This window comes from Ceratotherium simum, chromosome X (genome assembly GCF_057802395.1).
Source record: "Ceratotherium simum simum isolate JZ-2026a chromosome X, ASM5780239v1, whole genome shotgun sequence".
Lineage (NCBI taxonomy): Eukaryota > Metazoa > Chordata > Mammalia > Perissodactyla > Rhinocerotidae > Ceratotherium > Ceratotherium simum.
This window is the reverse complement of record NC_141940.1, coordinates 77,863,921-77,877,782: the sequence shown is the minus strand read 5'-3', so window position 1 is coordinate 77,877,782 and position 13,862 is coordinate 77,863,921. Positions and strand designations below refer to the sequence as shown.

Sequence of the window (13,862 nt, the reverse complement as noted above, 5' to 3'; positions counted from 1 at the left end):
TCTTTTTCTCATAGCCTGCCCCCTCCTGACCATCTGATGGCCCTCTCATGTCAAGTTATTTACAATGCTGTGCCGTCTGCTTCATGCCTATGCAACTTTGCTCAGACTGCTTCTGTCTGCCTGGATACCTTTATATTATCCCCCTGCCTTCATGGAGAACAGCTACCCATCTTTCATAAGGCATCTCAAGAATCAGCTCTTCTATTAAAGACTTTCTGAATTCTCCAAGTAGAACTGGCAACTCCCTTCTTTTACTTCATTGTAATTGTACAGATGTCTGTGATTAGTAAGCATAACAATTATTTATTTTTGTGATTCCCTCATCATTAGACTGGAAAACCTTTGAGGACAGAGAGCACATATTATTATTTTGTTTATTTGTTTCTTAGTACAGTTCCTGGTACAGAATAGCCACTAATAATTGTTGGTTTAGTGAATGAACTAATTAATAAGTGATTGTTTTCAAAGAAAAATTTAGAGAATGTTAGAGCTGATGTGACCCTACAAATTATCATGTCTAACAAATTCACTTTACAGAAAAAGGAGACTATGATTCAGAAATGGAAAGTAATTTTCCCAAGTTTGCATGATCCATTAGTTAAGCATGGTTCAGTGGTACTTTCTTTGACAACTTTTTGCCACACATTGCAATAATAAGACGTCTTTTTCAAGGCCCCTGGGAAATCATAATATCCTCACAGATAAATTACCCATGGGACAGTTTTAATGTTCCCCTGTGATAGATTCCAAATTCTCGAATATTTTCAACAATTCATTGAATGTTAGTATAGAAGGAAGTGTTAGTTGTAATATGCCCATCCTCCTCATTTTTCAAATGAGTAAATCGAAGCCTAAAGGCATGAATTGTATTATTGGTGGGATGAGGCATTGACCCCGGTCTCCTGTCTCATGTATCTTATTGCTATTTCCTTGATCTCAAACTGCTCTCCTATGTCAGTAATCATCCCTTTTACCTAGGTCCTGAAACCTCCATATATTTGGAGACTTTTCCTAGAACAATGTCCTTAACATCTGGCCTTAATTATCTTTTATTGATATATAATTCACATACCATAAAATTCACCATGTTAAAATGTACAATTCAGTGGTTTTTAGTATATTTGCAAGGTTTTCAGTCATCACCACTATTTAATCCCAGAACATTTTCATCACCACAAAAAGAAACACAGGACCAATTAACAGCCACTCCTATTCCCCATTCCCCTCAGCCTCTGGCAACTATAAATCTATTTTCTATTTCTGTGGATTTTCCTATTTAGCAGTCAGACAATATATGGCCTTTTATGTCTGTATTTTTTCACTTACCCTAAAGTTTTCAAAGTTCTTCCATGTTGTAGCGTGTATTGATAGCTAAATAATATTCCATTGTATGGATATATATTTTGTTTATCTACTCATCAGTTGATGGACATTTGAACTGTTTCCACCTTTTGGGCTCTCCTTGAATAATGCTGCAATGAACATCCATGCACAAGTTTTATGCAAACATGTGTTTTTATTTCTCTTGAGTATATACCTACAATTGTAATTGCTGAGTCATTGCTGGTATTGCTGGTAACTGTACATTTAACTTTTGGGGTAACTGCCAAAATGTTTTCCACAACAGCTGCACCATTTAACATTCTTACCAGCAATGTATGAGGGTTCCAATTTCTCCACCTCCTTACCAGCCCTTGTTTTTTTAAAATGATGTACATCCTAGTGTATGTGAAATGGTATCTCATGGTGGTTTTGATTTGTTTTTCTTTAATTACTAATGACATTGAAAACCTTTTCATGTGATTGTTGGCCATTTGCATATCTTCATTGGGGAAATGGCTATTGAAATGCTTTGCCTATTTTTAAAATTGGGTTATTTATTCTTTTTTGCTGTTGTTGAGTTGTAACAGGTATTTATATATTCTGGATACTAAACCCTAATCAGATATATGATTTGCAAATATTGTCTCCCATTCTGTGGGCTGTCTTTTCACTTTCTTGATAGCTTTTTTTTTTAATTTTGGTAAAGTATACATAAAATAAATTACCATTTTAAAGTGAGTAAGTCAATGACATTTAATACATTCACAGTGTTGTGCAACCGTCACTGCTATGTAGTTCCAGAAAAGTGTCATCACTACAAAAGGAAATCCCATACTCATTAATCAGTCACTCCGCTTTGCCCCATTCATTCAGCCCTGGTAACCACTAATCTGCTTTCTGGCTCAGGATATTCACCTATTCTGATTATTTCATATAAAGGGAATCATATAACACATGTCATTTGTGCCTGGCTTCCTTTAATTAGCATAGTGTTTTCAAGGTTTGTCCACTTTGTAGCATTCTTTTTATGGCTGAATAATATTTCATTTTATGGATATACCACAATTTTTTATCCACTGACCAGTTGATGGACATTTGTGTTGTTTCCACCTTTTGTTTATGCTGCTTCTATGAACATTTGTGTATAAGTTTTTATTTGAACACTTGTTTTCAGTGCTTATGTATACATAACTAAGAGTAGAATTACAAGGTCATATTTTAATTCCATGTTTAATTTGTTGAAGAACCACCTGTATTGGTTTGCTAGGGCTGCTGTAACAAAGTACCACAAACTGGATGGCTTAAACAATCAAAATATATTGTTTCACAGTTCTGGAATCTAGAAATTACAAATGAAGGTGTTGGCAGGGTTGGTTCATTCTGAGGGCTCTGAGGAAGTCTATTCCATGCCTCTCGCCCAGCTTCTGGTGGTTTGCTAGCAATCTTGGGCATTCCTTGGCTTGTAGATGCATCACTTCAACCTCTGCTTTATGTTCACATGGCTTATTCCCTGTGTCTCTGTCTTTTCACATGGAGTTCTTTTTATAAGGACACCAGTCAGATTGGATTAGGGGCCCACCCTACTCCAGCATATCCTTATTCTAATTTGACTAATTACATCTGAAACAACCCTGTTTCCAAATAATGTCAGATTCTGAGGTGCTGGAGGTTAGGACTGCAACATATCTTTGTTGAGGGACACATACAATCCATAACACCACCAAACTGTTTTCAACAGTAGATGCACCATCCCACATCCTTATTAACACTTGATTTTCCCTGTTTTTTATTATATCCATTTTATTGGGTGTGAAATAGTATCTAATCGTGGTTTTGATTTGCATTTCCCTAATGAAAAGTGATGTTAAGCATCTTTTCCTAGGTTTTGAGTACTGTAGCTTTGCAGTAAGTTTTGAAATCAGGAATATGAGTCCTCCAACTGTTTTTTTCTTTTTCAAAATTGTTTTGTCTATTCATGCTCTCTTGTAATTCCATATGTATTTGAAGACCAACATTTCCATTTCTGTAGAAAAGGTCCTTTGAAATTTGATAGGGATTGCATTGAAATCCTTAAATCACTTTGAGGATGTCTTCCAAACCATGAACATAGGATGTGTTTTCATTTATTTAGGTCTTCTTTAATTTCTTCAGCAGTGTTTTGTAGTTTTCAGTGTACAAACTCTTTCACCTCCTTGGTTCATTATATTCTTTTGGAAGCTATTGTAAACAAAATTATTATCTTAATTTCTTTGTCAGATTGTTCACTGCTAGTGTATTGAAACAAAACTTAGCATGTTGATTATGTAATCTGCAACTTTGCTAAATTTGTTCATTAGCTCTAGTAACATTTTTGTAGATTCTTTTGGATTTTCTATATATAGAATCATGTTACATGCAAATAGACAGTTTTCCTTCTTCATTTCTAATTTAGATGCTTTTTATTTATTTTTCTTGCCTAATTTCTCTGGCTAGAACCTCCAGAAAATTGTTAAATAGAAATGCTGAAAACAAGTATCCTTATCTTGTTCTTGATTTTAGGAGGAGAGCTTTTCAGTCTTTCACTCTGAGTATGATATTAGCGGTTTTCCCTAAATGCTCTTTATCATGTTGAAGATGTTCCCTTCTATTCTTAGTTCTCTGGGTGTGTTTGTTTTTTTTGCTTTTGTTTTTTTATGCTTAAACGACTTTGGAATTTGTCAAATGCTTTTTTCATATTAAATGTGATGATCATTTAGTTTTTTCCTTAATTATGTTAATGTGGTGTATTACACTGATTTATTTCCTTATGTTGAACCACCCCTGTATTCCTTGGATAAATCCCATTTGATCATATTGTATAATACCTTTAATATGCTGTTGGATTTGGTGTTCTGGTATTTTATTGAGGATTTTTGCATCTATATTGATAAGGGCTATTGGTCTGTAATTTTTTTCTTTTCCTGTGGAATATTTCTCTGGTTTGGTATCAGGGTAATACCAACCTTATAGAATGAGTTAGAAAGTGTTCCTTTGTTTTCTATTTTTTGGAGTAGTTTGAAATGTGTTGTTGTTAATTCTTTTTAAATGTTTGGTACAATTCACCCATGAAACCATCTGGTCCTGGGCTTTTCTTTTTTAATTAGTAACTCAATCTCATTGTTTTAGGTCTCTTCAGATATTCTACTTCTTCTTGAATCAGTTTTGATTGTTTCTAGGAATTTGTTCATTTCAACTAGGTTGTACATCAACAAATTAGGTCATAGAATTATCTTATAATGAGATTTATTTCTTTAAAGTTGTTGGTAATTTCCCCACATCCATTTCTGATTTTAGTAATTTGAATCTTCTCTCTTTCTGTATTAGTCAGTATAGCTAAATATTTGTCAATTTGGTTGATCTTTTCAAAGAACCAACTATTAGTTTTGTTGACTGTTTCTATTCTTCTTCTAGTCTCTATGTTGTTTGTCTCTATTCTACTCTGTAATTTTTTTCCTTCTTCCAGGTTTGGAGTTAGTTTGCTCATTTCCTAGTTTTTTAAGGTATAAAGTTAGGTTATAGATTTGAGATTTTTCTTCTTTTTTAATTGGGGCATTTACAACTGTAATTTTCCCTCTGAGAATGGTTTCACTGAATCCTTTAAGTTTTGGAATATTATGTTTTTGCTTTCATTTGTCCAAACTGTTTTCTAACTTCCCTTGTGATTTCTTCTTTGACCTATTAGTCATTTGAGAGTTTGCTGTTTAATTTCTACATACTTGTGAATTTTCCAGTTTTCCTTTTGCTATTGATTTCTAGTTTCATTTCTTGTGTTTGGAATAGATATGCTGCATGATTTCAATCTTTTACAAAATTTATTGAGAATTGTTTTGTGGCCTAACATATGATCTATCCTTGAAAAAAATGTGTATTCTACTATCATTGAGTAGCATGTTCTGAATATATCTGTTAGGTCTTGGTTTATATTGTTGTACTAGTCCTATTTCTACTTATTGATCTTCTCTCTAGTTGTTCTATGTATTATCAAAATGAGTGAGTATTGAAATCTCCAGCTAATATTGTAGAACTATCCCATTAATTCTGCCAATTTTTGCCTCATATATTTTGGAGCTCTGTTAGGTGCATATATGTTTATAACTTTTATGTCTTCTTAATGGATTCACTCTTCTCTCAATATACAATGTCATTCTTCGTCTCTTGTATAATTTTTTTGACTTAAATATACATTTTCAGTTACTAGTCACATGGAATATCTTTTTCCATGTTTTAAATTTTCAACTTATTTGTGTCTTTGTATCTAATGTGAGTCTCTTGTAGACAGCATATAGTTAGATCTGGTTTTTATTCATTCTGCCAGTTTCTGCCTTTTAATTAAGAGTTTCATCCGTTTATATTGGAAGCAACTTTTGATAAAGAAGGACTTAATTCTGCCATATTTCTATTTGTTTTTGTTTTTGGAATGCTGCAAGGCTTTTTCGTTCCTAAATTATCTCTTAGGTTTTTGTGTTTAATTGATTCTTCGTAATGTACCATTTTCATTCCTTTCTCATTTACTTTTCTTTATATTTTTTAGTCATTTTCTTAATGGTTAACCTTGTGATTTTAAAATGAACTAATACCAAGTTAGCTTCAATAGTATACAAAAATTATATACAAAAATTCTGTTCCTATATGGCTCCATCCCTCTCCCTTTATGTTATTATCACAAATTCACTCATTATGTATGATGTGCCCACTGACATAGATTTATATTATTGTTTTATTCATTTGTCTTTCAAATCATACAGAAAATAAGAAGAGGAGTTAAAAACTAAATTCTTACCTTTAAATTTGCCTATCTAGTTATATTTACCAATGTTCTTGATTTCTTTGTATGGCTTCTTGTTACTATCTATTGTCCTATTTCAGTTCAAAAGACTTCTTTTAGTGTTTCTTGAAGGATGGGTCTACTAGCAACTAACTCTCAGCTTTTGTTTATTTGGAAATGTCTTAATTTTGCTTTCATTATCAAAGGATAGTTTTGCCTGATATGGAATTCTTGGTAGACATTTATTTTTCTTTCAGTTCTTTAAATATGCCATCACATTGCCTTCTGGCTTCCATTGTTTTTGATGAGAAATTGGCTGTTACTCTCTTTGAGGATCCCTTGTATTTAATGTGTTGCTTCTTTCTTGCTGTTTTCAAGATTCTCTCTTTGTCTTTCAACAATTTTATTATATTGTGTCTTAGTGTAGATTTTTTGAGGTTATTCTATTTAGAGTTCATTGAGATTTTTTGATGTGTACATTCTTGTCATCTTTTACATTTGAGAACTTTTTGACCGTTATTTATTCACATATTCTTTCTTCTCCTTTTTCTCCCCTCCTTCTGGGACCATTATGCATATGTTGACATCCTTTATTCCATAGGTCCCTTAGGCTCTATTGATTTTCCTTAATTCTTTTTCTTTCCATTCCTCAGAATAGGTAATTTCTTTTTTTTTTTAAATAACTGCCTTTTTTTAATATTTTATTTATTTATTTATTTTCCCCCCAAAGCCCCAGTAGATAGTTGTATGTCATAGTTGCACATCCTTCTAGTTGTTGTATGTGGGACGCGGCCTCAGCATGGCTGGAGAAGCGGTGCGTCGGTGCACGCCCGGGATCCGAACCCGGGCCGCCAGTAGCGGAGCGCGCGCACTTAACCGCTAAGCCACCGGGCCGGCCCAGAATGGGTAATTTCAATTGGCTTCTATTCAAGTTCATTTGCTGCCTGCTCAAATACGTTGTTGAATCCCTCTAGTGAATTTTTAATTTCAGTTATTGTAATTTCCACCTCTGGAATTTCTATTTGGTTCCTTTTTATAATTTCTATCTTGTTATTGATATTCTCTAGTGATGACACATTATTCTCCTGGTTTTATTTAATTCTTTGTCCATGGTATCCTTTACCTCTGCACATATTTTAGACAGTTGATTTAAAGTTTTGGTCTAGTAATTTCATGTCTGTGCTTCTTCAAGGATAGTTTCTGTTCATTTCTTTTTTCCTGTGAATGGGCCACACTTTCTTCCTTCTTTGCATGCCTTGTAATTTTTTTTGTTAAAAACTGGACATTTTGAATATTGTAATGTGTTAATTCTGGATCTCAGATTCTCTCTTCTTCTCAGGGTTTGTTTCTGCTTCTTATAAAAACTTGTATTTGTTTCTTTAGTAAGTTTTCTAAACTATTTTTGTGAAAACTGTATTCTTTGTGTTGTATGCTTACTGATAGATGTGTTCCATTGGCTTAATGGTCAGCTTGTGATTTGACAAAGTTGAGTGCCTGAGGGCAAAAAAACAATTCTCCCTGCATTGGCACCTAGTGTCTGTATGTTTGTTGGTCATGCCTTCAACACCCAGCTGTTTTTCTACCTTCACTTTTACTTTCTGCTTGTACAGAAATTGAAGGTCAGCCAGAGGTGAAAAGTTAGGTCCTTCTCAGGTCTTCCTTGAGACTACAACCTGCCCTGGGCATTGTGTGGCCTTCTAGATTCCCATGAATGTGTGGAAACTTTCCAAAGCCCTTACTCCCTGAAGCATCTCATGCCCCAATTTTCCTCCCTGAATTTTCAGTGTTTCTATTGCTTGCTTCAACTGATATCCCTTGCCCCATGCAGCAGCAACTGGTTCATTTCCCTTTAAATGTTTTTAATGAATGCCCATTCACTAGCTGCTTCTCTGTCCTGAGAAAGTTCTGAGTTAGGCAAAATATAGAAAAGCTCTTTGCATTAGTCATTCAGGGAGTCACTCAACTCATCAAAACAGACAACCACAGTTCTTAGAGATCTCTCTGCTCATTCTAATACCAGAAACTCAACATAGGAATTTGGATTGCTATTGCTGCTGCCAAGGATTGAGAGGGGAGAGGATGAGGCAATGATAAGTAAAAAATATTATAAATTCTCATACTGGGTTTCAATCACCTTTTTCTTGATTAAGCATTTACTTTGTTCCTGTAAACCTTTGACTATTTTCCACAGTTCAGATAAAGTTGATTCTAACATTTTTTGCCAGTTTCTTTCATTATTTATGTGAAGGGATGGCCCTTGGAGTTCCCTACTCAACTGTTTTCACTGATGTCAAACATGATAGTGTGTTTTGCTACACAATTTTTTAAAAATTTTGCTGAAGTCCAATTCATGTATTTTTTCATTTGCTTCTCTTTTGGTGTCACATCTAGAAACCATTACAAAATCTGCGGTCACACAGATTTACACTTATGTTTCCATCTGCAAGTTTTATAGTTTCAGTTCTTACATTAGGTATCTGATACACATTGAGATAATTTTTGTATATGTTGTGAGGAAGAGGTTCAAATTCATTCTTTTACATGTGGATATCTGGTTATTAGACACCATTTTCTGAAAAGACTATTCTTTACCCATTGATTGGTTTGAACACTCTTGTCAAAAATTAATTGACTTATGAATTTAGCAAAGTAGCAGGATACAAAGTCAACTCACAAAAATCAGTTGCATTTCTATGCACTAACAATGCAAAATGAAATTATAAAAACAAATCCATTTACAATAGCATCAAAAATAATAAAATACTTAGGAATTAATCAACGAAATGAAAGACTTGGACAATGAAAAATACAAAATATTGCTGAAAGAAATTAAAGACATAAATAAATGGAAACACATCCCATGTTCATTGTTATTTTTAATATATCAATACTTAATATTGTTAAGATGTCAATACTACCTAAAGCAATCTGTAGATTCAATACAATCTTCATCAAAATCTCAATGACATTTATTGAGCAAAAGAAAAATTCATCCTAAAACTCATGAAGTCTCAAGGAAACTCTTATAGCTAAAACAATTTGAAAAAGAGCAAAGGTGGAGGACTCACATTTCCTGATTTCAAAACGTACTAGAAAGCTACAGTAATCAAAAGAGTGTGGTATTTGTATAAATACAGAAATAGAGAACAAAGGAATAGAATCGAGAGTCATACAATAAACCTTTGTATAGATGGTCAAGCGATTTTTGACAAGGTTGTCAGGACTACTCAATGGAGAAAGGACAGCCTTTGCAACAAATGGCGCTGAGAAAATTGGATATACACATGTGAAAGAATGAAGTTGAACCCTTACCTTGTGCCATATATAAAATTTAACTTAAAATGGATGAAAGACCAAAATGTAAGACTTAAGACTATAAAACTCTTAGGAGAAAACAAAGGGCAAAACTGTCATGACATTGGATTTGGCAATGATTTCTTGGATGTGACACAAAAGGAAATAAAAGGAAAATTAGACAAATTGAACTTCATGAAATTTTTTTAAAACGTGCACCAAAAGACAATATTAACATATTAGAAAAGCAACCCACAAAATGGGAGAAAATAATTGCAAACAATATTTCTGGTAAGGGATTAAGGTCTAGAATATATGGAGAACTCTTAAAACTCAACAACAACAAAAAATAAACAACCCAATTCAAACATGAGCAAAGGATTTGAATATACATTTCTCCAAAGAAAATATACAAATGGCTAATAAGCACATGAAAAGATACTCAACATCATTAACTACTAGGGCAATGCAAATTAAAATTATGAGCTACTACTTAACACCCATTAGGATGGCTACTACCAAATAAGCAGAAAATAACACGTGTTGGTGATCTTGTGGAGAAATTTAGAACCCTTATGCTCTGTTGGTGGAAATGTAAAACGGTACATCTGCTGTAGAAAACAGTGTGGCAGTTCCCCCAAAAATTAAAAATATGATTACCATATGATCTGGCAAGCACAATTCAGAGTACATACTCAAAAGAGTTGAAAGCAGGGTCTCAAAGAGATATTTATACACCCACGTTCACAGCAGCATTATTCACAATAACTAAAATATGAATAAAACCCAAGTGTCCATCAACAGATAAATGGATAAGTAAAATGTGGTGTATACATATAACAGAATATTATTCAGCCTTAAAAAGGAAGGAAATTTGGACATATGCTGCAACATGGATGAACCTTGAGGACATGCTAACTGAAATTAGCGAAGCACAAAAAGACAAATACTGTATGATTCCACTTACACAAGTTACTCGGAATAGTCAAAATCATAGAGACAGTAATTAAAACAGTGGTTGCCAGTGGCTAGGGGAAGGAAGGAATGGGGAGTTATTTTTTAGTGGGTATAGAACTTCAGTTTTACAAGATAAAAAGAGTTATGGAGATGAATTGTGGTGATGGTTGCACAATATTATGAATGCACTTAATACTATGGAATCGCACACTTAAAAATGATTAAGATGGTAAATTTTATATTATGTGTATTTTACCACATTAAAGAAATTGAGAATATATCACCTGACGAGAGATGTTTATATTTTGACTCTCAATTCTGTTCCATTGATTTCTATGTCTATACTTATGCCATTACCATACTATCTTGATTACTGTAGCTTTGTAATGAGTTTTAAAATTGAGAAGTATGAGTCTTCCAACTTTGTTCTTTGCAAGATTGTTTTGGCTATTCTAGATCCCATGAAATTCTATATGAGTTTTAGGATCAGCTTCTCCATTTCCGTAAAAATGGCAGTCGAAATTTCTATAGGTATTGTGTGACATGTGGCTATTCTGAATTGATATCTGTTCTAAATGTATATTAATACACTAGATTTTGAAGACAGTTAAAAAAGTAAAATACCTTATTAATAATATTGACTTATGTTGAAATAAATATATTTTGGATATATTGGGCTAAATGAATTTATTATAATAAATTTAAACAATTTCTTTTTTTAATGCAACTAATGGAAAATTTAAAATTAGATATGTTTCTCACATTATATTTATACTGGACAGTGTTGTTCTGGTTTATATTTAGGTTATTAATAACATTGGAATAACCTAGTCACCCATGATATGAACCTAAGAGTAATACTTTTTAAAAATGCTAATTCTTTTTTGCCATTTTCTTTAATAAAATGATGGATACACATATAGAAAACATTTTTAATTTGACATTCCTATCTTTCCTAATTCGCCATAAGGAATCACTGATAATACTTAGATGTATTATTTTTTCTTTTTTTTAAGCTACTGTTAACCCACAATGTTCATACTAGAATGAAGTAATTTGTGTTGACAGTTTGTTGTGCATCCAGCCATAATTTTTGTATGGTCACATATATACATAAACATATACACATGTTTATATTTTTTTATTTTTAAAGTTTATCTGAATTTTCATTTAATAATATCTCATGGGGATTTTAGCAAGGTAAAGTATATATATATAATTCATTCTTCTTAATAACTGCATACAGTTTTCTAGTATAGCTATACCTTAATATTTTCATATTGATGGGCTTTCTAATTATTTCCATTTTTTTCTATTAAAACCTATGTGCTGAAATACATGTTCCTAGATATGTATATTGTTATGCATTACTACTTTTATTTTGTTGGAAAGATCCAAAAGTAAGAATTTTGGAAGAAAACATGAGTGTGCTTTTACTTTTAGTAAATATTGCAAGATTATTTTCTTCTTAAACATTTTCAGACAAGTCGTATCTCTATCAATATATGAAAGTGGTCATTTCCCTACATCTTAAAAAGAAATTAATATTATTTTTTTAATTTAGGTTATGTAATGGATTAAAAATGGCATTTAATTTTAACATGCATTTCTCTGATCATTTATTAAGTTTGATACCCTTTTTTTAAATTTTCCGTTTGTATTTCTAGATTTGTGAACTACCTGTTCATATTAGCTTGTTTGTTTTATTTCTTATCAATTTTTAAGAGTTCTTTGTATTAATCCTTGACTACTAATCACTTTAGACTTGCTTTAGATCTAAAACACAAATAGGTTGAAAGTAGAAGGATGGAAAAAGATATTCCATACAAATAGTAACCAAAACAGAGCTGTCTATACTGATATAAAAAAAATACACTCTAAGTCCAAAACATTACAGGAGACAAAGAATATATGGAAACTTCTTCAACCTGATAATAGGCATTTATGAAAAACTCACAGGTAACTTCATACTCAATGGCAAAAGACTGAAAGCATTCACACCTAAATCAGTAACAAAAATGACTTTTTCATCACTGCTATTCAACATTGAACTGGAAACTTTAGCCAAAGCAATTAGGTAAAAAAACAAAAAAAAGGAATCCAAATTAGAAAGGAAATAGTAAAACTATCCCTATTTGCAGGTATCATGGTCCTATATACAGAAAATCCCAAGAAATCCACAGGATAACCATTAGAACTAATAAACAAATTAAGCAAAGTTGCAGGTTACCAAATCAACACACTAAAATCAGTTGTGCTTCTATACATTAACATCTGAACAATCCAAAAAAATTAAGAAAACAATTTCATTTATAATAACATCCAAAAGAATAAAAAAGTTAGAAATAAATATCACCCAGAAGAAAAAAAGACTTGCACATTAAAAAACAGAAAACATCACTGAAAGAAATTAAAGCATATCTAAATAAATGGAATGATATCCTAAGGCCATGGATTGGAAGACTATATTGTTAAGATGATGTCAGTCATTATGGGCTGCTGTGAAAAAAAGTGCAATAGACCCAGTGGCTTATAAACGACAGAAATTTATTTCTCACAGTTCTGGAGACTGGAATAATAAGATCAGGGTGCCAGCATGAATTGGTTCTCCTGAAAGCCTACTTCCAGGTTGCAGACTGCTGACCTCTTGTTCTATCCTCATATGGCATAAAGAAAGCTAGCTAGCTCTCGGACTTCTTTATTTTATTTTATTATTTTATTGAGGTCATATTGGCTTATTATAACATTGTGTAAATTTCAAGTGTACATTATTATAAATGAGTTTCCCTATAGACTGCATCATGTTCACCACCAATACTCTAGTTTTCATTCATCACCATATATATGGACCCCTTTACCCCTTTTGCCCTGCCCGTACTCCTTTCCCCTATGGTAACCACTAATCTGTTCTCATTATCCATGTGTTTATTTATCTTCCACGTATGAGTGAAATCATAAGGTGTTTGTCTGTCTCTGTCTGGCCTATTTCACTTAGCACATTACCCTCAAGGTCCACCCATGTTGTTGCAGACGGCTGATTTTGTCTTTTTTTATGGCTGAATAGTATTCCATTGTATATACATACCACATCTTCTTTATGCATTCATAAGTTGATGGGCACTTGGGTTGCTTCCACATCTTGGCTATTGTGAATAATGCCACAATGAACATAAGTATGCATAAATCTCTTTGAAGTGTTGATTTCACGTTCTTTGGAAAAATACCCAGTAGTGAAATAGCTGGGCTATATCATATTTCTATTTTTAATTTTTTGAAAAATCTCCATACTCTTCTCCATAGTGCCTGCACTTGTTTGCATTCCCACCAGAAGTGTATGAGGGTTCCCTTTTCTCCACATTCTTTCCAACATTTGTTATTTCTTGTCTTGTTAATTATAGCCATTCTGATAGGCATGAGATGATATCTCATTGTAGTTTTTTGATTTGCATTTCCCTAATAATTAGTGATGTTGAACATCTTTTCATGTGCCTGTTTACCATCTGTA

The 13,862-nt window shown here is 32.8% G+C and overlaps 1 protein-coding gene across 4 annotated transcripts in view; it reads left to right on the top strand.

Moving 5' to 3' along the window:
- The window catches only part of LOC147911898 (uncharacterized), a 185,747-nt gene that overhangs the window by 24,514 nt on the left and 147,371 nt on the right, over nucleotides 1-13,862 (top strand). Inside the window, exon 6 of one of the 4 annotated variants that reach the window (XR_015550413.1) lies at nucleotides 15-11,134. The exons of the other annotated variants lie outside the window; for them this stretch is intronic. The gene's annotated coding sequence lies outside the window, so the exon portion shown is untranslated. Of the gene's footprint in view, nucleotides 1-14; nucleotides 11,135-13,862 lie in introns of those variants that run through there. 4 annotated transcript variants of the gene reach the window in all.